The 25,760-nt window shown below is 32.4% G+C and overlaps 1 protein-coding gene across 4 annotated transcripts in view; it reads left to right on the forward strand.

The window, feature by feature from the left end:
* Positions 1-6,372: 6,372 nt before the first annotated feature.
* Positions 6,373-25,760, forward strand: part of LOC114327875 (ras-related protein Rab-5B) — a 94,438-nt gene continuing 75,050 nt past the window's right edge. The window contains exon 1 of one of the 4 annotated variants that reach the window (XM_028276592.2): positions 6,373-6,589. The gene's annotated coding sequence lies outside the window, so the exon portion shown is untranslated. Of the gene's footprint in view, positions 6,594-10,955; positions 11,002-25,760 lie in introns of those variants that run through there. The other 3 variants (XM_050656358.1, XM_028276600.2, XM_050656359.1) reach the window with 3 other exon arrangements.

Genomic DNA, 25,760 nt, shown 5'->3' on the forward strand with positions numbered 1-25,760 from the left:
TTTGTCGCATTATCTCCCAAATGATCTACTGTCCATCGAATGTTTTTTTTTCTATTCGAAATAGATTTAAAAAAATGTTGGGATGGAATGTTAATGAACTCGGATTGCCCGTTGCCAGATCAAATTTAGCGTCGTAACCACTCCAACTACATAAACCATTTCGGGAATAATCGTTAATTTTATTATACTTTTTAGTCCTGTCGCCAGGGGGGGTACAACGGCCTCCTGTATTCAGATGGACTTACCCAAGTTTTTGAAGTTATACTTCTTTACCGGCGATAGAGGGTGATTTTTTTATATGTTAAAACCTATCAGCCCGGCGCATGCGCATTATAACTTTGTTCTGATTGGATGTTCAAATGACATGTCAAAAATTATCCGATATGGCAGCTGTGGTTTGGAGGTAAAGGTAAAGGTAAACAAATGTATAATATATTAGTTTTATTGTTGTGAGGACAGAAACAAAAAAGTTTATAATATTGTAGTGACTTTTAAATAGTTTTTAAAAGCAACAGGTACGTAATAATTGTTAATGTATCATGGATATAAACCTACCTATTTGATCTGCCAAAATACATAGTATGTAATACTTTTATTTATATAATTTGATTACCATCAAAATTTCTATCAATATTCACCTAATATATTGTTTTTTTACTCTATGTTTTGTTGTATTTTTTCAATTCTAAATCATTTCAATTCAAAATTAAAATAATTTGATCAATTTTCAAAATATCAAAATATCACAAGTTTAATCCGTTTAGTTAGTTGATCTTCGTAAATAATGACACATAGTGTCCGTGGCTAAGCGGAGAAGGCGAATGAATTCCAATACCAACCGCTCTTATCAGCGCTGGGTCGAGTCCCAATAGAAACTTTCTTTTTTGTTTTTTTAATACATTTTATGATTGTAAGTATATTTATTATATAATTGTATTTTCAGAAAATTCGTATTTAGTTAAAAAAATTTTCGACAATTAATGTTCAGACATCATTTGTGGCTTGTTTAATGTGTTTGTGTGTGTTTTATTCTTTTATTATTTTAATTTTTGGCACTGTTCCAATAAAAATGTTTGAGAAGTAGTAAGTATAAATTAGTTTAATATTTAAACAAAATATAAATAAAGAGTATATTAATTTCGTTTAAATCATATAATAGAAGTATAACTTCTTACGTGCGTACAAAGTACACACACATTCTTTTTTTTTTATGTATTTTGACCTGTAGAATACGAATTTTTTGGGTAACAGTTGATCCGGATGTCGATAAGATTGTTATAAACCAAGAAGTTGAGGAATCACATAACAGCGATTTCTCGCAAAACAAAACTTTTTTTGTATTTTTTGGGCCATTCTAACCAAAAAATGTTCTTACAAATTTTTTCGTAGGATGCATAGTTTTCGAGATAAACGCGGTTGACCTTTCAAAAAATCGAAAAATTGCAATTTTTGAACCCGAATAACTTTTGATTAAAAAATAAACTAGCAATTCTGCTTATCGCATTTGAAAGTTCAAGTCAAATTATATCGGTTTGAATTATTTGTACTGCTAAAAATTTATTATTTTACTGTTAAAAAAAGCTATAAACACCTAGTGCTTGAGTGATGTTTTCAATGATTTCTCATTTAAAATCGAACGAGTGGGTAAAAGAGTTAAAAGTGCAAGCGGGGCTATTTCTACGTAGCATGCGTTAAAACGCATATATTAGGCACGGGAAACACTATGTGTTTATAGCTTTTTTTAACAATCAAAAAGTAAATTTTTAGCAATGCAAATATTCAAAACAGATATAATTTGACTCAAACTTTTAAAGGCGGTAAGCAGAATTGCTATTTTATTTTTTATTCAAAGGTTATTCTGGTTCAAAAATTGCAATTTTTCTATTTTTTGAAAGTTCAACCGCGTTTATCTCGAAAACTATGCATCCTACGAAAAAACTTGTAGGAACATTTTTTGGTTAGAATGACCCAAAAAATACAAAAAAATGTTTTGTTGTGCGAGAAATCGTTGTTATGTAATTCCTCAACTTCTTTGTTTATAACAATCTTATCGACATCCGGATCAACTGTTACCCAAAAAATTCGTGTTCTACGGGCCAAAATACATAAAAAAAACTTGGGTAAGTCCATCTAAATTAAGAAGGCCGTTGTACCCCCCCTGGCGACAGGACTATTTGTAGCTTAATAATTTCTAAACGGTTTAACTGATTTTGATCACTAAACATGGGTTTGAAACGTATTGACAAGTAGTGTCTGATGCATCTAAGGTCAAGTATGATAACTGAAGCTATTACAGGAATTATTGAGCTCGAAAAACCGTTTTTCCCATAGGAAATAGATTTGATCATACTTATGAAGCCTATAACTTAAAAATTCGAATTTCCCCGGATATCAGGTACCTATACATCGTCAGATTCGTCTAGAGTCCTTCTACAAACACTCAGTTATTGGCGCAATTCGTAGGTTGAAATTTTGAGTAATTGTCAAAAAACCAAAATTTTCAGTTTTTCAGCGATACTGAGCCGTGTGTATATCTGATCCTGACGGCTTAAACACCATTTGAAAGCTGATCTCAACACTATTGATTTGGTGTATTTGAGGTTCTCCTGTCCCTTCTTGAACCGAAGATATATACCACAAAATAATATGCCGTTTTGTACCTACCAAGTCCTATAGTTGGCTTATGGGTGGTCAATCAAAAGTCACAAACTACACCGGTTCTGAATCGGCCCTCACCCCCTCTTCAAACACAGAAAAAAAATTCAAATCGGTTTAACTTTTAAACACACATACATACATATCCACAAACATGTTCCATTTTTTAAATAGAAATTGAGTCATATTTCTGAGCTCGATAACTTTTGAATGGTATAATAGATTTTCAAAATTAGACATGCGTTGAAAAGGTATAATGATCAGTACTATTAGAAGCCGCAAAGGCGGGACTTAAATTTTCGAAGTTTTTGGGACGATAATGAAAAACAGGCCCTACCCACATAACAATTTCATGTTCTTAGTAGATTCATAGAACATACTTTTCAGAAAAAGTATATACTTAGAATATGCGTAATTACCATTGCGAATGTGCAGAGCATATACTGAGTATATACTACATTACAGTACTTAAACGTTCTATGTATATACTTAGAATGTACTACCGCACTTCTTTTCAGTATATACCAAGAACATACTTTTTAGAAGATTCTAAGGAGGTGCTATAAACCTTCTATTTATATACTTAGAATGTACTATCGCACATATTTTTAGTATATGGGAAGAATATTCCAAGGAAGTGTTATATACCTTCTAGTTACATACTTAGAATGTACTAGGGCACATATTTTTAGTATATGGGAAGAATATTCCAAGGAAGTGCTATATACCTTCTATGTATATACTTAGAATGTACTATCGCACATATTTTTAGTATATGGGAAGAATATTCCAAGGATGTGCTATATTTCTCAGAAGTATGTTTTCAACATCACCCAATCTCATCCTAGGTTCTACTAATATATTATATTTACATATTCTAATTGCATATGAGAATGTATAGTTATTGCATTCTACAATATTACGTAAAAAGTAAGTATAAAATGTATAAACTTTAGTTAGTTATATAGGTACCTATGTATAATAAATATTATATGGGTAAGTAGCCTATATATAAAATATAAGTAATATATTTAGTTATTATGTGCACATCAAAATAAAAATGCTGCTTATATAATTATATAATAGCCAAATATATAATATAATATGTATGTAAATTACTAAAATTTATAGGTATCTATATACATTATACATACTTTTACTTACTAGGTATTTAGGAAATATTGAAGTACCAATATGAATTTATTATTTTCAAGCTGCTTTTTATGTTCTTAAAATGTTTTAGTCCTTGTAGCTAGAAATACAGTCGCTTCTTCCTCACAGCGTAGACATAAATGCCTTAACTGTACTGGAAATTATTTTCATATTTTGCCTTTTTGTTACCTACCCCCTTCCCTTGTGCAGGTATAAAATATGCAATGCAAGGGTCAGAATAACAATGAATGGCTGTTTCCGGATTCCCGAAAATTATAGGTAAAAATATTTTTATGGTATAAACTCAAATCAAAATGGTGTATTCATTTCAATTGAAAACGAAACGAGAATTTCTCATTTTTCTTCAATAGAATTAAGTTTTAAACTTTTTTACCATACAATTAAAACGGTTTAAAAAAAATGATGAATTAGATAGTTCAGTAGTACCTACCAAAATACCTAAATTTGATTAATTATTCTTAACGCGAAGTTGATAATCTATAGGCTAACATTATTCTTCTTCCTATAGGTACATACAGTATATTCTTTTTAAGATATTTTAAAAGTATATACAAGTATGTGTTAAGCATATACTTTTGCATATACTTACGCATATACTAAGAATATTCGATTAAGGTATATTCTAAGAATAAACTTTTACGAACATTCCGAGATACTACGTACACGAATGTGCTCAGTATATTCGGTGCAAGAATATTCTTCGAAGCACATGCAAAGAACATGAAATTTAGAATGTTTTTTATGGTACATGCTATGCTTGTACTACGCATATACTAAAAAGGATATACTTCGACGAATGTTGGCAGGATATGCTTAGAACATGATGCGAACATCATTGTTATGTGGGTAAATAGGAAGGGCCGTAAAATCCACACCCTTGAACCAAAATGGATGGTTGACATATGAATGGGTGAGTCTTTTCCTTAACTTTAAAATGGGGGTTGGCACAATTTTCAATTCCGTCAGATTTAGAAAATCGAAAATTTCGTGTATTATTGTGTCGCGTGTAGGGGGGTGTGGGTGTGCGCCACTGGCGTGAACGGCCGTTCTCTGGTAATTAAAATTCTCTTAAAGGTCTACATCAAATATGCAGAACGTTTTCGATCTTAATACAGATCATCATTAGTGCTGAACAGGATGTTCATATGCTAAGCCACCAAACATCCTGTTCAGCACTGATGATGATCTGTATTAAGATCGAAACAGTTCTGCAATTGTGACGTAGTACTTTAAAATCCTTTATAAAAGGTATATAATTTATTAAAATTCCCTTAAAAATTAAATAAATTAAAATTCTTTATAAAAGGTAGATATATAATTTATTAAAATTCCCTTGCTTAATTTTTTGCGATATATGGTATACAGATACAGCCAGCTACAGGAGAAGTTTTTTCCTTGTGGATTTGTATAAGTAAATTGTTGTGCATAAGTAAAGTATGTAAGCGTAAAGTATGTAAGCATAAAGATATCTGTGGTCTGTGACACCCCGTAATGTAAGATATAGTAGGTACCAAATTTTACAGTTTTTTATTACTTACCGGTGCAGCATAGATCCTGCGTTAATGGCCAATATTGACAATTGAATATGCAGAAACATTTTTATTACAAGCGTTGATAGGAACATAAAGAGAAAATAAAATAGACCATTTGGTTTTTATTTAAGTTTTTAAAAGTTCTTTCTGTTTTTGTATGAGTATCAGTTAGATAGAGGAAGACCCCTTACCTACTCGTTGGACTGACGATCTCAAGAAAATGTCAAAAAATTGGATGCAAAGTGCTTAAAATAGAGCACAATGGACAAAAATGAGGGAGGCCTATGCCCAGCAGTGGACGCAAAGGGATGGGTGATCAGTGGCGCACCTAGAATTTTCCTCTGGAGTGGATTGGCTAGGGCACCGAAATTTTTTTATTTGTGAAAGACAAGATTTTTTCCTACTATTCTTTAAATATATTTCTATATGCTCTGAGAGGGGTTTTAACCCCCCCCCCCCCCTCAGTGCGCCACCGTGGGCGATGATGATGATGATGATGATCGGTTGGATGTACAATACATAATACATACATGAATGGCCAGCAAAATCCTCAGATTTGACACCTCTAGATTATTTTTATGGGGTTATTTAAAAAGTAAATAAGCCACAGACTATCCATGAACTCAACGACAGAAGTCTCCCGATTTCTTTGCAGTTTTAACGTGTTCCCTAAAAGAGATGGTCTAAAAATAGCTCCTTTAATACATTAGTAACTGGATTTTTAAAGTCACAATGAATTTTGTACATATTGATATCTCTGCGCCTCTAGACGGCAACCAACATTTCGTGCACGTAATGCTGATTGCATTTCATGTTTTGATAGAATAATGTAAATATCGATAAACGATTTTCAAATTCCAAATTTACATATAATTAGAGACACTTTATTGTAAAAAATAATGTTGGGATATAGTATAAATAAACTGTGATATTTTAGCACTACTTAAATATTCACATTTGTCATTTTTGTGATATTAATTTCCCATGCAAAAATGAGTTGGTAGTCAGATTTCACCAAATAGTTGATGACTCAAATATTGGCAGCCTTGTTGACGTCGTTTAGTAGAAGTGTCATTTTTGTCTGCTCTCGTTTTCATCTTTTGTGTATAAAATTGGTGCTAAGGTAGATAAACTATATTCGAATAGGCGTTTTTATGTCGCAAGAAAGTGTTTTGTATATTTGTGATACGTGATCTCGTAGAGGGAGTCCAGAAATTCATAATTTATAGGTGAGTTAGCCTTGTTCAATGTTTTTGGTCTTGTCAAAATGCGTCATTGGTATTCTACAAAATCCTCTTGGAGGGTCTACAAACTAGATTCCTGGTAGACCTGTTGATTAGAATCAATTACTAACAAAATGCAGACATTTTGTTATAACTGTCAGCTGATTTCTTAAATCTCTAACGCCCTTGAATTCCAGTTTAATCAGTGAGTTTGCAATACGCCCCCCTCTTTGTTGTTTCAATATTTCTTTATATAATTATAATCACATTGCTATACTCTAGTGAAATTAAGGTGAAGAACGCAGTTTTCATATTAGCGATATGATCAGTTCTGTTTTTTTGAACAGATCATTTGAACCCATCATTAATTTTGGATACCAGATAAATGTGTTGTGAACTTTAGATAATGTTCAGTTATCTGCTGATTTCAGGTCATAATGAGCTCGCTTTTTACACATAAATTAATTCTACAACATAATTAACGTTTGTCTTCTCTTGTTTCAAGCTATTTGTTACAATAGAAAGTACACATGCAGAATACAGAGCTTTTTAAGTTCTGACATTAGAATGACTGGTTGAAGGTTGTTGTTAATTCAACAAATATTTTGACAAATAATCATTCAGAATTCAGAGATAAGTCTGTAAGTTCAAGTATCCTAATTGTATTTTTCAAGTGCAAAATACAAGGAAATAATAAAAAATAATTATTGCTTTTGCTAAATAAGCAGTCATATTTATTGTATTTTGTTTATTTGGGTTTATATGACTGGGGACACTAAATCCATTCACCATTCATTGTATTTATTTATGTACCTAACCTTCCACAGAAATTAAATGAAAAACCTTAGTTTTTTTATAGAAATTCCTATATTATGTCAATTTAAAGTTAAATGTGTGTAGTCTATTATGTTTTAGAAAGTATCACAAGTTTTTTAACAGTACTTGAGTATTCACTAATATGTTCTGCTTTCTACCTCATACACATTGTTATTGATATAAGCTTGTTATCTTTGGTGCCTGTGAATTTGTTTGCTTGGTAACTTTTAGTTAACTCTAACTACATGAGAATATGCATTACAACATTATCATTCCACAAATAAGTGAATTTTAGCTGATATGAAGTGTTTGTTTAAATAGTAATGTCAGTATGCATGGATTCTTAATAAAATTCTAGTGTTGTAGTATTATTTTTTAATATTATTTTTCTAAAGGGCTTTGAATTTGTTCTTGACCTATGGAGTTCTTCTGTGATGTGAAGTGTTTTGTGTAGTAAATGATAATGTCAATACCTATACACCTTAAAATTACAACGTTGGGTTGTTATCCATTAACTCTCCAGCTGACGGGTGAGGCCTATTAGTCCACTGCCATGTGAAGTACAACAAAAACTTTGTAATTTTTAACAAATTAACAAAACTACATGAGAACAGCTTCACCCTGGGCACCAAGTAGGTCAAGAACCATTGTATGTTATCATAATCATCTTTAGCAACCTTAGCAACTCCAGAGTAATGACTATTGACTGATTTATAATGAAATTAATATGAAACTCCAGGAGATGAGGTCCACACTGGTCACCAGGTAGCTCGAGGACTATTGTTTTTACAATATTTGAGTTCAGCGACCTCAAAAACCCCCCAAGTAACAAAATTGAACTCATTCCTGTAGATATTTTCTGAGCTGCAAATTTTTTATTTTCACTTTGGAAATACATTTTCATTATGCACAAAATTATCATTTCAATATCCACAAAAGAAATTTTCGGGCAGAAAATTCCCGGTATGGTTCTCAGTTGAACTAAAAAATTGTATTATTCAAAAGAAAAAATTGCACAAAAGGTATAAACAAACACAGTCAGCTGATGACTATCGGGAGTTTTCTAGGTTGAGACAACTATGCAAAAATCTGACGCAGGAATGCTATGCTTAATAATATGTGCACTGTACTGAAACAGCTATTAGCTTTAACATAAAAAAATTTTGGTCATTTGTTAACAATAAAAGGAAAAGCAGTTCTTTTCCAAATACACTTAAATATTTGGATAAGACTAGTTGTTCTGGGGAGGAAATATCGAACATGTTTGCTGATTATTTTTTTGACAGTGTACTCACATGATAATGTTAATATTCTCGCTCATGAAATATCCACATCCAATAACCATATTCCACACCTTGATACTAAAATATCAGATATATTTAGTAAACTCTCTTCTTTGGATGTTAACAAAGGGCCTGGACCAGATGGGCTACCTACCTTATTCTTAAAAAAATGCTCCTTTATTCTTTCAAGACCTCTGTACCACATTTTCAAGCTCTCCCTCCAAACTGGAATCTTCCCCGACTACTGGAAAGACAGCTTTCTAAAGCCCATCTTTAAATTCGGTGACAAAACGTGTGTAACAAACTATCGTCCTATCAGTATAATCAGTGCAATCCCCAAGGTTTTTGAAAGTCTGGTATGTGACTTTCTAACCCCTCTATTTGAACCTCTACTAGTCCAACAACAGTTTGGGTTTAGACCACGAAAATCTACAGAATTAAATCTTCTTAGTCAGGTGGACTTCTTGCTGGACACCTTGGAGAAGGGGTATCAAGTGGATACGATATACACTGACTTTTCCAAGGCATTCGACAGGGTGCCACACAATATTTTGCTGCATAAGTTAAAACTGATTGGGATTGATGAGCCTTTATTGTCATGGTTCCAAAGCTACTTATCTGATCGTAGACTGATTGTTAAAATTGGCACTTTTCTTTCTAAAATTATCCAAGTTCCATCAGGAGTGCCTCAAGGCTCTCAGCTTGGGCCACTCTTGTTTAATACAGTAGAACCCCGCAAATCCGAACTAATTGGGGGGACAGCCTGTCCAGATTCCGAAAAGTTCGGATTATCCAAAATTTATCCCAAACTAATAATTCAAAGCTTTCATTGTCGTTGATTTTGAGTTGCAAAACATTCACGAAAGAGTGTGGACAATATTTTTGGACTGAAGTTGACTGCAAGAGAACTGAAGTAAGTTTGTATTTAACCTTTATAAGCACTACGTATAAAGTATTTATTTATTTTTAAGAAATTTTAAATGTCTAAAGTTCTATTAATCCTATATTGTTCAATTTTTTGGTTTTACTCTGTACATATAATAAACATGCTTTTAAGTTTTTGTCTTGAATTTTTAAATTTTTTTCACTTTCTATTGGTTCGGATTTGCTGAACGTTCGGATTAGCGGGGTTCGGATTTGCGGGGTTCTACTGTATTTACATAAGCGACATAAATGAATGCTTCGCAATCAGTTTATTTTTGCTCTTTGCTGATGATCTTAAATTAAGCTGTGTGATTAAATCCCCAGACGATTGTGAAAAACTACAGTACGATTTAAATAACTTGCTAGAGTGGTGTAAAAGAAATGGCATGGAACTTAATCCAACTAAATGTAAAACTATGACTTTTTCCCGTTCCAGAAATGCTATTGTTTTTGACTACAATATTGGTCACTATACTCTCAAAAGAACTTCCCTTTTTAAAGACTTGGGGGTCACCCTTGATACAAACTTACAGCTTTCTCATCATCTGGAGAATGTTGTTAATAAGGCTTTCCAGATGCTTGGTTTCATTAGAAGATGCACCCAGGACTTCACAAATATTACAGCTTTAAAAACCCTCTACTGTGCCTTGGTCCGTCCCCATCTTGAGTATGCCTCCTGTGTATGGTCTCCTTTTTATGGGGTGCATACTAATGCTCTTCAGTTAGTTGAACATAAATTTTTAAAGCAAATTGCTTATAGACTCAATATCTTGGACAACTACAATGATGCAGACATTCTTAATATCCTGGATATGGCACCGATCACTGCTCTTGATAAGAGAAGGGATCTCATCACTTTCCACAACATCCTACATGGAAAAACTGGAACTCCAGAACTTTTTAAAAAAATTAATATTCATGTCCCACTAAGAACAACCAGGGCTACAGTTAGTTTCCATTACCCAATCCACTGTACTTACTGTGGTCTTAACAACTTCCTCACTAGAACTGCCAGACTAGCAAACCAGCACCTTAACATTGACCTTTTTCAAACTTATAGCAAGTTCTTGAGTCAGGTTTTAGTAAACATTAACTAAGACTTATTGTGCTGTAAAAATAATAATAATAATAAACTCAAAAGTGACTTGGTCTGCTTATGTCCGCCGACCACACTAATTAATGTCCTTAGGTATGATTATTTGTGTAAGTTGTATTGGTAACATATTTTATTTATATTGATAATATGTATTTTTTGTTCTCTATATTGTATGTAATTTATATTTTAATCTATTGTTTTTTTTTCTGTAAATGGTTGTAACCATATATAAATAAAAAAAAATGCAATTTTCAAGTTACCTCGTAGAGGGAGTCCAGAAATTCATAATTTATAGGTGAGTTAGCCTTGTTCAATGTTTTTGGTCTTGGCAAAATGTTTCATTGGTATTGTACAAAATCCTCTTGGATGGTCTACAAACTTGATTCCTGGTAGACCTGTTGATTAGAGTCAATTACTAACAAAATGCAGACATTTCGTTATAACTGTCAGCTGATTCCTTAAATCTCTAACGCCCTTGAATTCCAGTTTAATCAGTGAGTTTGCAATATGCCCCCTCCTCATTGTTTCAATATTTCTTTATATAATTATAATCACATTGCTATATGCTAGTGAAATTAAGGTGAAGAACGCAGTTTTCATATTAGCGATATGATCAGTTCTGTTTTTTTGAACAGATATTGAACCCATCATTAATTTTGGATACCAGATAAATGTGTTGTGAACTTTAGATAATATTCAGTTATCTTCTGATTTCAGGTCATAATGAGCTCGCTTTTTACACATAAATTAATTCTACAACATAATTAATGTTTGTCTTCTCTTGTTTCAAGCTATTTGTTACAATAGAAAGTACACATGCAGAATACAGAGCTCTTTAAGTTCTGACATTAGAATGACTGGTTGAAGGTTGTTGTTAATGCTTTATTCAACAAATATTTTGACAAATAATCATTCAGAGATAAGTCTGTAAGTTCAAGTATCCTAATTGTATTTTTCAAATGCAAAATACAAGGAAATAATAAAAAATAATTATTGGTTTTGCTAAATAAGCAGTCCATATTTATTGTATTTTGTTTATTTGGGTTTATATGACTGGGGACACTAAATTCATTCACCATTCATTGTATTTATTTATGTACCTAACCTTCCACAGAAATTAAATGAAAAACCGTAGTTTTCTTGTAGAAATTCCTATATTATGTCAATTTAAAGTTAAATGTGTGTAGTCTATTATGTTTTAGAAAGTATCACAAGTTTTTTAACAGTACTTGAGTATTCACTAATATGTTCTGCTTTCTACCTCATACACATTGTTATTGATATAAGCTTGTTATCTTTGTTGCCTGTGAATTTGTTTGCTTGGTAACTTTTAGTTAACTCTAACTACATGAGAATATGCATTACAATTACAACATTATCATTCCACAAATAAGTGAATTTTAGCTGATATGAAGTGTTTGTTTAAATAGTAATGTCAGTATGCATGGATTCTTAATAAAATTCTAGTGTTGTAGTATTATTTTTTAATATCATTTTTCTAAAGGGCTAGTTTGAATTTGTTCTTGACCTATGGAGTTCTTCTGTGATGTGAAGTGTTTTGTGTAAATGACAATGTCAATATACACGGTAAAATTACAGCGTTCGGTTGTTATCCTTTAACTCTCCAGCTGACGGGTAGGGCCTATCAGTCCACTGCCATATGAAAGTACAACAAAAACTTTGTAATTTTTAACAAAATAACAAAACTCCGGAGAACAGCTTCACCCTGTGCACCAGGTCGCTCAGGAACCATTGTATGTTATCATAATCATCTTTAGTGACCTTAACAACTTCAGAAGAATGACTATTGAATGATTTATAATGAAATTAATATGAAACTCCAGGAGATGAGGTCCACACTGTTCACCAGGTAGCTCGAGGACTATTGTTTTTACCATATTTGTGTTCAGCAACCTCGAAAACCCCCCCCCCCCCAAGTAACAAAATTGAACTCATTCCTATCGATATTTTCTGAGATGCAAATTTTTCATTTTCTATGTACTTTGGAAATACATTTTCATTATGCACAAAATGCAATTTTCATGTTACCTCGTAGAGGGAGTCCAGAAATTCATGATTTATAGGTGAGTTAGCCTTGTTCAATGTTTCTGGTCTTGTCAAAATGCGTCATTGGTATTCTACAAAATCCTCTTGGATAGTCTACAATCTACAAACAAGATTCCAGGTAGACCTGTTGATTAGAATCAATTACTAACAAAATGCAGACATTTTGTTATAACTGTCAGCTGATTTCTTAAATCTCTAACGCCCTTGAATTCCAGTTTAATCAGTGAGTTTGCAATACGCCCCCCTCTTTGTTGTTTCAATATTTCTTTATATAATTATAATCACATCGCTATTCGCGGTGTGCAAGTACTTGGAAAGGGAAACGAGAAACGACCGTGCGCGAGTCGCGGAGAAATATTGCAACTATCTTAAATAATTCATATTGTCAATTGAAATTGTCAAATTGACGTATATTTCATACCTTCTGTCATTGACGCAGAAAAATTATATATTGCTCCACAATATTGATATGATATGCAATTATTATATAAAGGTAAATTTAATTAATTGTATTTTGCTTGCAGTAGTGCATTTTAATAACTGATTTTATTTACTACATACAATTGTTTACGTTTGCTAAACATAACCTGCATCTTATTTTTTCTTCTTATTATTTTTTTGGACTATGGTCTTGACAATTATCCAGCAACCAGGACTAATATAATTGGCCAATATAATTAAAAGTGCGAATAAAAGTACAGAGCGTAGAAATAGAGGTCGCTTTGCCGAACTTGCACGGTCCCAATACGCTAGAGAAATTAAGGTGAAGAACGCAGTTTTCATATTAGCGATATGATCAGTTCTGTTTTTTTGAACAGATATTGAACCCATCATTAATTTTGGATACCAGATAAATGTGTTGTGAACTTTAGATAATATTCAGTTATCTTCTGATTTCAGGTCATAATGAGCTCGCATTTTACACATAAATTAATTCTACAACATAATTAACGTTTGTCTTCTCTTGTTTCAAGCTATTTGTTACAATAGAAAGTACACATCAGAATACAGAGATCTTTAAGTTCTGACATTAGAATGACTGGTTGAAGGTTGTTGTTAATGCTTCAACAAATATTTTTGACAAATAATCATTCAGAGATAAGTCTGTAAGTTCAAGTATATTTATTGTTTTTGCTAAATAAGCACTCATAATCATTGTATTTATTGATGTACCTAAACTTCCATACAAATTAAACCAAAAACCTTAGTTTTTTTTTGTAAAAATTCTTATTATATGTCAATTTAAAGTTAAATATGTATATTCTATTATGTTTTAGGAAGTATCACAAGTTTTTTAACAGAACTTGAGTACATATTCAGTAATGTGTTCTGCTTTCTACTTCATACACATTGTTATTGATATAAGTTTGCTATCTTTGTTGTCTGTGAATTTGTTTGCTTGGTAACTTATAGTTAACTCTAACTACATGAGAATCTGCATTACAATATAATCATTCCACAAATAAGTGAATTTTAACTGATATGAAGTGTTTGTTTAAATATTAATGTCAGTATGCATGGATTCTTAATAAAATTCTAGTGTTATTGTGTTATTTTTTATGATTGTTTTTCTAAACGTCTAGGTTTTGAGTTTGTTCTTAATATATGGAAGTCTTCTTAGATATTACGTGTTTGTGTAAATAAAAATGTCAATATGCATGGAGTCTTATTAAAATTACAGTGTTTTGTTGGTACCCTTTATTTCTCCAGCTGACGGGTGAGGCCTAGCACTCCACTGCCATATGAAAGTACAACACATACTTTGTAATTTCTCATTGATAACATTGAAACCCTATATACCTTTTATACCGATAAAAATATAATTTTTTCTCCAAATTTTGTAATAATGGACCTCAGAGCTTTTGTAATAATGGGCCTCAGAGCTTTTGTAATAATGGACCTCAGAGCTCACTTGACAAAACATATACATAATTTTTTTTTAATAACTTTATGCTACATACGCTTGATATTTGATAGGAAAATACCTCTGTAGTTCACTAAAATTTAGTATAGTATATTTAGGGATTGCAATCCAGCAGCATTTTCAATCCAGCTGGATTTTTGCAAGATTGGCCTGAATTCAGCTGGATCCAGTGCGAATCCAGCAAAATGTGGAATCAAAATAAAGCACAATTTTAATGTTATCTGTATTCTAAATCTCTAAACAACAGAAACATGAATTATTTAGTTTTTTGGAAGTGGGGTCTTAAAAAACATAGGCCTAACTTATTTCGCACAGAACTGCATATAGCCGGTTCTATGATAGTCTGTTTTAAGGTTATCAAATAGTCATAGACCATGGATAAATGATCGCCTTTCACTCGTTCGGTCTCATAAACGGCCATTTCCTTTTCCAAAATCTTTTCGTAATCTTTTCAGGGTTGTTTTGTTTTAAACATTTTGTTTTAAACAACTGTTTTAAACATGTTTAAAACACTTAAATTAAACAAGCGTTTTTTTTCGTTTTTTTTTGTGAATAATATATAAATATGAATTAAGCTCTTTAAAAATTGAAACTAACTTAGCAGCTTTGACATTTCCTAGCCGGTTACATAGTTTGGAATTGACTAAAGCGTATGATGAGAAGAGTTTTTTTATGTTGTATGACCATAGAACGCCACCATGCCAATGGTTGTACATTAGATGTTTAGAAAATATATATGGATTAAAGGGTACACACTTTGCGTGGTAATTAATAATAATTGGCAATGCTTACTTACTTACTTAGTCCTAAGCCTTTCTACCTTTAGGTGTAAGGCTGGTGGAGTTGAGTTTGGCATTGTAGTCTCCATGCTTTCCGATCTTGCGCTAGGTTTCTTGCACTTTCCAATGTCAATCCCTTCTTCTCGACTTCTTTCCTGATTTCATCTACCCACATAACTCTTGGTCTCCCTCTTTTGTTTTTCCCCTGCACTCTCGTTTCGAACACTCGTTTTGTTAGCCTCTCGTTCGACATTCTACACACGTGCCCGAACCATCTAAGTTGTCCTTCTACTATTTTTTCATTGATTGGTTCTAGTTTTAGGTTTTGTCTAATTGTTTCGTTTCGTATTTTGTCTGTCCTTTTTCTGTTTGCTATTTTCCTCAGGAACCTCATTTCCATAGCATTGACTCTGGATTTTTGTCTCCCCGTCACTGTCCATGTCTCGCTGCTATACATGATTGTTGGTCTAACTACTGATTTAACGACTGCCGTTTTTACTTTTTCCGGTATCCCTTTTTTCCCAAAAAATGTTGTTTTCATAGTGTTAAATAAGCTTCCTGTTCGTCCCATTCTCTCGTTTATTTCCATGTCTTGTTTACCATTTGATTCGATTATTACTCCTAGGTATTTAAAATATTCCACTTGCTCTAGTTGTTTCCCGTCTAATTCTATTGCGTGTGTCTTCCTCGTATTTGAAATTATCATTGTTTTTGTTTTCTCTGTATTAATTTTCATATTTATGTTTGATAGTTCTTCTTCTAGGATTTCAAGATTGTTCTGTAAGTCTTCTCTGTTTTCTGCTATCAATACCATGTCGTCTGCAAATAGTAGCTCCGATAGTTGAGTCTGTTTCATTTGCCAGTATCCTAATGTTAGTTTTCTCATTCTTCTCTTGGCTTTCTTTATCGCTTCATCCAGTACCACTGAGAATAGCAGTGGACTCAGCACGCATCCCTGTTTGACGCCTTGACTTGTAGAAAATTCTCTGGATTCCTCGTTATTGGTTCTTACTGTATTTGTATTATTTTTGTACATATCCTTTATTACTTCTATTATGTGTCTGTCGACTCCCCTTTCTGTTAGTGTCTTCCAAACGTCCTTTCTTCGGATTCTGTCAAACGCCTTTTCCAGGTCAATGAAGCACATATGTATCTCTCTATTTTTCTTGATTACCTTCTCACTTACTTGTCTTAATGTGAATATTAGGTCTTGCGTGCTTCTGTCCTTCCTGAATCCACACTGTGTGTCTTCCATAGTTGTTTCTATTTGTGTTTTTATTCTTGTCTCTAGTATTCTTGCTAATACCTTCCCAGGGATACTTGATATGGTGATACCTCGGTAATTATTACAGTTTCTCTTGTCTCCCTTTTTGTGTATTGGTAATATAATGTCTTTCTTCCAGTCCTTTGGTAATTCTGCTCTATTTATGATATCATTCATTAGTTCTTTCATGCTATCCATTCCCTCTGTCCCCATGAATTTTATCATTTCCGGGGTGATATGATCCTTGCCTGGTGCTTTGCCCAGTTTTACTCTTTCTATTGCTTTCTCTAATTCCTCTCTTGTTATGGATTCCACTTGTTGTTCTTCATTCCTTTCTTGTATCTCCCCTATGTTGTCCTTGTCTACATGAGTTAGCTCTTTGAAATGTTCTCTCCATCTTTCCATTATTTGTTTTTCTTCTGTTAGTACGTTTCCATTCTTGTCTTTTATATTCGGCATCGTGTGCTCTTTCTTTTGTCTGAGTTGTTTTAATGCGCCGTAGAAGAGTTTTTGGTTTTCCCTATAATTTTTTGTCATTTTTTGTCCAAATATCTCCCATGACCTTTCCTTTCCTGCTTTCACCGCTATTTTAACCTCTTTCCTTTTTTCTTTATATGCTTCGTAATCTTCCGGGTGTTTTGTGCTTAGGTATCTTTTCCATTTGTCTTTTTTGTTCTTTATTTTCTCTCGTATTTCTTCCGTCCACCATTCTGTTCTCCTCATGTTAGTGTTTGCTATTTTTGCTTTCCCGCAAGTTTCCTCAGCTGCTTTGATTATGCTGGTTTTTAGATATTCCCATTTTTTTTCTATATTTGTATTTTTTGCCCTACCTTTCAAAGTATTATCTAATTTTTCTTGGAATTTCTTCTTATATATTTCCTCTTTTAATTTGTAACTTTTTATTTTTTCATTTACTACCTTTCTTCTCTTTTCTTCTTTTTCCTCTGTTGTTCTCATTCTCATTATTACTAGATGGTGGTCACTGCCAATCTCCGAGCCTCTTTTCACTTTCGTATCCTGTACTCTTTTCCATTTGTTGCTGCTTACCAAAAAGTAATCTATGATTGATTTTTCGTTTCTGCTGTCTTGTACTCTCGTGTATTTGTGTACTTCTTTATGTTTAAATTTTGTATTTGTTATAACTAGTTTATTCTCCATACATATTTCTATTATTCTTTCACCATTTCTGTTTAGCATTTCTTCTCCTTCTTTTCCCATGCCCTCCTCTATTCCGCTGTTGTTGTTTCCGACTCTACCGTTTAGATCTCCCATTACAATTATGTTTTCTTCCCCATTATCAATTTGCATTTGGAGCTCCTCGAAAAATTTATCTTTCTCTTCCTTTCTTGCATCTTCATTTACTCCGTAGGCTGTTATTATTGTCCATATTTCTTCGTCCATCAGTTTAATTTTCACCGATAATATTCTCTGGTTAACATATGTTTCTTCTATAACGTGTTGTAGTCTATTCGGTGCAATTATTATCCCGACTCCTTCTTTTGCTCTCTCTTTTGTATCCGCTCCTACCCAAAGTAACCAATATCCTTTGTGTATTTTCTTAAGACCTTTTCCTTTCATCTTCGTTTCTGTTATTCCTAGTATTTCTATTTTTTGTCTTATCATATCTTCTACCAGTTCTTCCTCTTTTCCATTGATGCTTCTCACATTCCATGTTCCCATTTTTATCTCTCCTTTTTTCTGCAATCTAGCTTTCCCCTTTTTCCTATTTTCATCCTTGTTTACCTTTGCATCATCTTTTTCCCTATCGCTTTTCCCATTCATTGCCTTGGTTGTCATTGTTGTGGGTCCGGTCTCATTATTTTCTTTTAGTTTTTTGAAGTCCCTTCCCCGATATTTCTGTGAGTTAGTATAAGTTTCTCTTTATTATGGTCCCATTTCCACTCCTTTCCATTAATCTCCAGTTTCATATATCCTATCTTCGTAGTATTACCTTTGTCTTTTTCTTCTTTTGCCATTTTCCTAATTTTTGCTTGTATTTCCCTTTCCTTTCTTGTTAAATCTGATTCTATATACACCTTTTGTCCCTGTAGATTTTTCAGTTTTCCTTTGTTTTTTAGTACACTCATCTTATCCGTTACGTTTTCCATTTCTGCTACAAAGATTTGGTCGCCGATCTTCACCGCTCCTCTCAGTCTGACCTCTAATTTCAGATTTCTTCCTATGAAGTGTTCTACTGACTCCTTTACAGGCTTTCCGTCGGTAGCATCTAGTGTTAGGCCTTTTAATACTATATTATTTCTCCGTCTATCTTTTTCCAATTGTTCTATTCTATTGTTTGCCATTTTTAAACCTTCTTCCAATTTTTCGTTTTTTTTCTTTCAGCTCCTTAATATATTCCATCGTTTCTTTTTGGTCTTTCCGTATGGTTCTTATTTCTGCCATCATTTCATCATTTTTCCACATAACTTCCCGCATCATTTTTATCATCTCTTCATTTGTGTCGTTGCTTTTATTCGGTGTTCGTCTCGTCAGGTTACTCTTTTCAAAATATAATTTATCTTCTTTATATTTTTTCTTCTTAGATTCTTCGTCGCCACTATCAGATAGTTCTTCATTCTTTCTATAGGTTTCCTTTCGGATTGTTCCTGTTCCGCCACTGGCCATTTTAAATTAAATGTTAACCTCAGCACTAATATAAATATTATTATTATACACTTAGAAGTTTATTTTTATTTCGCACAAGAACGCTTTTTAAGTTTAACGATTATCGATAACGATAGGTCTTTTAAAAAACCGGTGTTTTTATTGTGATAGGTTTCGAATTCGAAATTACCTTATCGCCAATACACCTGCCACACGACCTCTCGCCTCGCTTGCCAAACTCGAACCATTGGCAATGCTTCTGGATGTAAAGTGAAGTTTCTACATATTCCGTACCAGTTTTTATTTGCTCTTGACTAAATTTATTTCCACTAAAGCGATGAGCAAGCAAACTTGTCAAGAAATGAGTCAGGATCAAAGCCATTTTCATAAACTCCTTGACTTTGTTCGTATCATTTACCAAAAATTCGCCATTTGCGTGTTCAGTCTCGAATGCTTCCAGAAGTTCTAGCCATATCTCTGTAGCCTCTCATTTAGTGCAAGTATTTGTTTGGACTTTGTCCCTGCACTGCAATATACCTTAATTTTTGTATCATTTACAAGCTTTGTTACATCTTTATCAATACTTATTCTAAAAATCCACAACCTGTAGTTGGCTGTATACCATCAACCACAAAATTGGAAAAAAAACCTTTGTAAAAGGTATAATTTTTTTTTATTAAAATCCCTTAAAAGGGCTACATCACAACAAAACGTTTTCGATTTTTATAAAAAGTCATCATCAGTGTTAGATAAACTGGATGCTAGCTGAGCCACAAAAGAAAAATATCCGGATAAAAACCCTTTACATGTAATATAGATGCCTTAAAAGTGCATACTTCAATAAAAAGCCCTGTGATGGTCACATGACAACCAGGATAATGCCCTGAGGTAATGTATTGAAATTTCCCAACACGTGGGATCCAAATTGAGTTGTGGTTTTTTCAGAAACATCACTCATTTCGTATTCAGTTGCCATTAAGTCATTGAAATATAAACAACTCAATTTGGATCCCACGTGTTGGGAAATTTCAATACATTACCTCAGGGCATTATCCTGGTTGCCATGTGATGTAGCCCTTTTAAAAAATCTTAATAAAAAAAATTTATACCTTTTACAAAGGATTTTTTTCCAATTTTTTTAATACTTATTTTATTGTTTAGAGTTTTAGAGCAAATGTGAAATAATATTGGCCAGTTTTTCAACTAACTTTCTAAGCATTCCGATAAAGTATTCCAACGAACATCCTAATGCATTACAAGAGCAAAATCACCAGCTTCTCGCAATTTTGCGCTAGCAAAATGTACATTTCTGAAATATTTGCAATTTTTTGACACTGCTCTTTATTTCTGGCACTTCTATATCGAACAGATCCTTCTCATTTTAAGAAATATGATTTAAACAATGTTTTTTTCTACGTTTTATTTGTTTAAAACACGTAATATAAAAACGAAAAATAAAACATGTTTAAAACAAAAAAAAAACCGTTTAAAACAAAAAAAAACGTTTGTTTTGTATAAAATAAAAAAAACATGTTTTTTTTTCAACCCTGAATCTTTTTGAGAACCAGTTTTTTTGGTTATAAAAGTTTTCTCTTTCTCGTTTCAATTTAATCTCAAGTTGTTTTTCCAAAGTAAAATTCACGGTCTCCGGATTAGTTGGCCCATCTTCTTCTTGTACTGGTTCCATAATCACTTTTTTATTTATACGGCTCAACAAAATTTTCAAAACATTCTTTTTCGGATTGGGGAAATAACGAGGATTATTTAATTCCTCGTCATACTTTTTTGATTTTGTAAATACACTAATGTACCTGTAATTTCAGAGAGGTGCTGTTCCGCAATACTGTTGCGTAGTGCTTCCAATAGATCGTCACTAAGGCTAGAGTCCTGGCTATTTAGTTTGTCTAAATACAAATTTCATTGTTGTGTTGGCCGTTATCAAAGTGGACTCCCTTCTGCAAAGAGCTTCTACAGCCAGTTTCATCGGTTAAATGGTGGCAATCAACTCATTCATTATTGACCACTCGCTAGCAGAGAAATTTATCGCAGAATCAATGGCTTTCATCGCTTTATCGATGCAAAATTTTAGGCTGTAGAAACTTTCAAGCATACTGAGCTACTGCTAGTGCGATAGAATGTCAAGTTGCCGACTCACGGCTTTGAATAAAGAGGTAACAAAGACATTAAGTAACTTATTTTGAATGTGACACGTTTTGCGGATCCGCGCTGCTGGATGCAGCATGTAAAAAAAGCACTGGATCGAGCTGGATATATTACAAGAAACAGTGTTTTTTTTTAATCAAGAATTGTTAGATACAAGAGTAAAGTGTCCTATGTCCCTAAAAAGAGCAAAAATGTTGTTATAGCTTCCTAGTTCCACAGAATTCCTGGTAGAATAGGTCCCAAAGACACAGCAATTCTATAGGCGAGACAATGAATCAATAAATGAAGCACTAACCTACCAATTTTCTGCCGCAAAATGAATCACTATGCAACTTTTTTTATTCTTCAGGAAAGTGTCAGTAAAATTTGTGAACAAAATTCATGGTAGTAAAATGAAAATTACATTTTTTGTATACAGAAAATGCATTTCCAAAGTGCACAGAAAATGAAAAATCTGCAAATATTTGCAAAATTTGCAAGTGCAACTCATCTGTTGACAGTCCAACCCAAAATCCAAAACCCCGGAGTAATGATTTTTGATTGATTTTCAATGAAATACCATATAACTCCAGGAGATGAGGTCCACCATGGGCGCCAGGTAGCATGAGGACCATCGTTGTTCATATTATTTTGTTTTCAGCGACCTTAAAACATAAAAAATCAGTCTAAACCAAAAAATATCTCGGCAGGGTTGCCATGCAAAATTTCAAGTGGATCGGTCAAGTAGTTTTTGAGTTCAATGTCCACAGCTTCTTAAAAAAACCGGTATCGAGAAAAATGTATTTGAAATTTTGACAACTTTTATTTTCAATATTCAATTTGTCTGTCAAATTGTAAAGGGAAGAGTGATGCACACCGAAATATGTTTTTGAATCGCGCAGTAATCTACAGAAGAGAAGGATACAGCTATTTAAGGCCATGGGTACATAATTCGCAAATATTTTACGGCTATCCCTACGTTTTCTGTCTTTACACGGCAAATTACGTGTAGTAAAATTCACACTGGTATGGATATGTAAACATTACTAGAATGTCATTCTACTTGAAAATGTCATCATTAACTTAAAGAGATGGCTTTTGAATGTTCTTGGATAACTGTTATTTTTATAATTGCAAATTATTAATTCAGTTAATAAATGTGATTATTTCATTCATAGGAGATTCTGACCAATAGAAAGCTACATAAATCTAAATTAAATCGATAATTTTTGATAATTTCCTGTCGTCAAGTATATTATGTCAGATGCCCTTCGTTGCTACGAAAAAATACATTCAGTGACATTACTGACAATTAATGTTTTAAAAATTATAAAAGTGATGACTTTCAACCGTCAAATTAATATTTATAACAACTGTGTGTTTAATTGTACTAATTTGTACCTATAAATAAATTACAATAAAATTTTGGTGTTGAACAGTTTTATTCATGAAATAATCGCAACAAATTGCACTCGATCTCTAAAATTAATATAGAATTTTAGAGCTCTTGTGCAATTACTACTGATAATTTTTTCACTAACTATGTATTCAGTGATTGTAATAATTTATACAGTGCGGTGCAATAAGTGTTACCCCCCCCTGTTAACTTGTTTATTTTAAGAATATAAGCAAAACGCTCCGACAGGTCGATTTTTAAACTAATCATAGTATATTATTGCATCCACGTTTCGAACTTTACGCGATCCCTCTTCAGGTGACAGGCACAACTTTGATTTTTTTAAATGGTGAAGTACATCATGTGACACCTCATTTAACAGCTTTTGAAATACTGATTACAAAAATGTATAATACTTTAATCCTTTTTGAGAGCGTAGGCGCAAAATTTTGGTCGAACTCTTTTTAAGAGCTTTTATTTTTTTAGAATCCTGAGAAAACTAATAAATATTTTTGAAAAACTTAAACGCAGAATGAAAGATTAGATTATTACCGATGGCTGACAGTCCCTTAGAATAAAGAAAAAGTTTTTTTGAATGATATATTTGAAATTAAAAATCACACTAAATTTTCTCTTTTTTTCACCACTGGGACTTATTAAAATAAACATTATAAAAGTTCTCAGGGACTTTGGAACATCGAGAATAATGTAATATTTAATTCTGCGTTTAAATTTTTCAAAAATATTTATTAGTTTTTACAGGATTTGAAAAAAATGATTGCATTTAGAAAGAATTCGACCGAAATTTTGCGCCTACGCTCTCAAACAGGAATAAAGTATTATACATTTTTGAAATCAGTATTTTAAGAGCTTTTAAATGAGGTGTCACATAATGTACTTTCCCATATAAAAAAGCAAAGTTAGGGCTGTCACCTGAAGAGGGATCGCGTAAAGTTCGAAACGTTGATGCTATAATATACTATGGTTAGTTTAAAAATCAACCTGTCCGAGCGTTTTGCTTATATTCTTAAAATAAACAAGTTAACAGGCGGGTAACACTTATTCCACCGCACTGTATGTACAACAAAAACGAATACTCAATCGAGAAAAGAGGAAAAGTGTTAAAGTGATTTTTTAATACTATATTGTTACTATGGAACGCTTAAAATTTTGAACATATTTAACAACAAAATACTTGGATCATAGAATATATTATTATCCTGATGTATTCTCTGCTTGGATCTTCCACAAATAATACACAATAAGTAACTTTTTATTAAGTTCACGTCTTAAATCAATTATTTATCAAATACACTATAATATCAATAGTATTTAATCAACAACTCAAAATATTCCCGATGTCACGTCAAATATTTAAAATTGTCACTGATTGTCAGTGTCTGACTGACAATTAGTACATTCTTTGAAGGTAAAATATTGCAAAACCTCTAAATTTTAAAGAACCGCTTGGATTGACAAAATTTGGCATACACATAGCTAACAAATCAAAGAAAAAAAGTGATATTGTGCCGATGTGTGCTTTTGCCCTAGGGGTAAGTTTCACCCCCTTTTGTGGGTGAAAAATATATGTTCGAAATAAGCGCGGAAATGGATAAAATGACTAATTCTAAGCAACTTTTGTTCTATAAAGTTTTTTCATTAAGTTAATAATTTTCGAGTTATTTGGGAGTGAATATGTTAATTTTTCTACAAAATTACCACGTTTTCAGACGGTTTTTCGCAAATAACTCATAAAGTAAGTATTTGGTCGAAAAAAAAATTCTTATCAAAAATATAGCACGTAAAGAAGTGAAAAACATTGTGTATATATTAGGTCACTATACCTATTAGAAGCAGAGTTATAGCTAATTAAAAATAGGTTCATATTCGTCAAATTCCAAATCAAATATTTTAACGTGCCATAACCAAAAAACGAAGCACTTTTTTGGGGAAAACTCATTTTAACATTGTTAAAGTGTTTAAAAAATGCTTATTTTTGTTTTTTAATAAAATTTTTTAGCATCAAAAGTAAACAAGTTACGCTCAAAATAAAGTTGATCCTTCGGGAAAATCACCCCCTAATTAGCATTTCAAATGAACTTAATTGTTACCACTTCACAAGTTTTTTACACGCATATGTATTGATCATATTATGATTTGTAAGTTTCATCGGTTCAAAATCCTTATTTTTTAAAGAGCTGTAGTTAAAAGGGCTTGAACGAGTCACTTATCACGAGTGTATGCAAATTTATAAACACCGAATCTTAACCAATTTTTGTCTTACAGAAAAACAAAAAAATACAAAATATTCAGAAAAGTAAAGTCGACTTTTTTATTGTTTAAGATTTTTGGTATCTCTAAAAATTTTTTTAAAAAGTTATTTTGAAAAAAAGCATCTTTTTCAAAATTAAAATTTTTAAAAAAATTATTTTAAAACTAAATTTTTTAAAAAATAAGCACTTTTAATCGATGGAACTTACAGATCATATAAACACAACATAAGTAAAGTAACTTGTGAAGCGGTAACGATTAATTTCATTTAAGTTGCTAATTGGGGGGTGATCTTCCTGATTTTTTTTGCCAAAACAAAAGGGACAAACTTTTTTTTGAACGTAACTTGTTTACATTTGATGCTAGAAATTTTTTTTATAAAAACAAAAATAAAGCTTTTTAAAAAACACTTTAAAAAAGTTGTAATGTGTTTTCCCCAAAAATACTTAATTATTTGGATATTTCACATTGAATTATTCTATTTGGAATTTTTCGAATATGAACCTATTTTTCATTAGCTATAACTCTGGTTTTGCTAGGTATAGAGACCTAATATGTACACCATTTTTTTCACTTTTTTATAGGCTATAGTTTTGCTAAGAATATTTTTT

Source organism: Diabrotica virgifera, chromosome 7, assembly GCF_917563875.1.
Source record: "Diabrotica virgifera virgifera chromosome 7, PGI_DIABVI_V3a".
NCBI lineage: Eukaryota > Metazoa > Arthropoda > Insecta > Coleoptera > Chrysomelidae > Diabrotica > Diabrotica virgifera.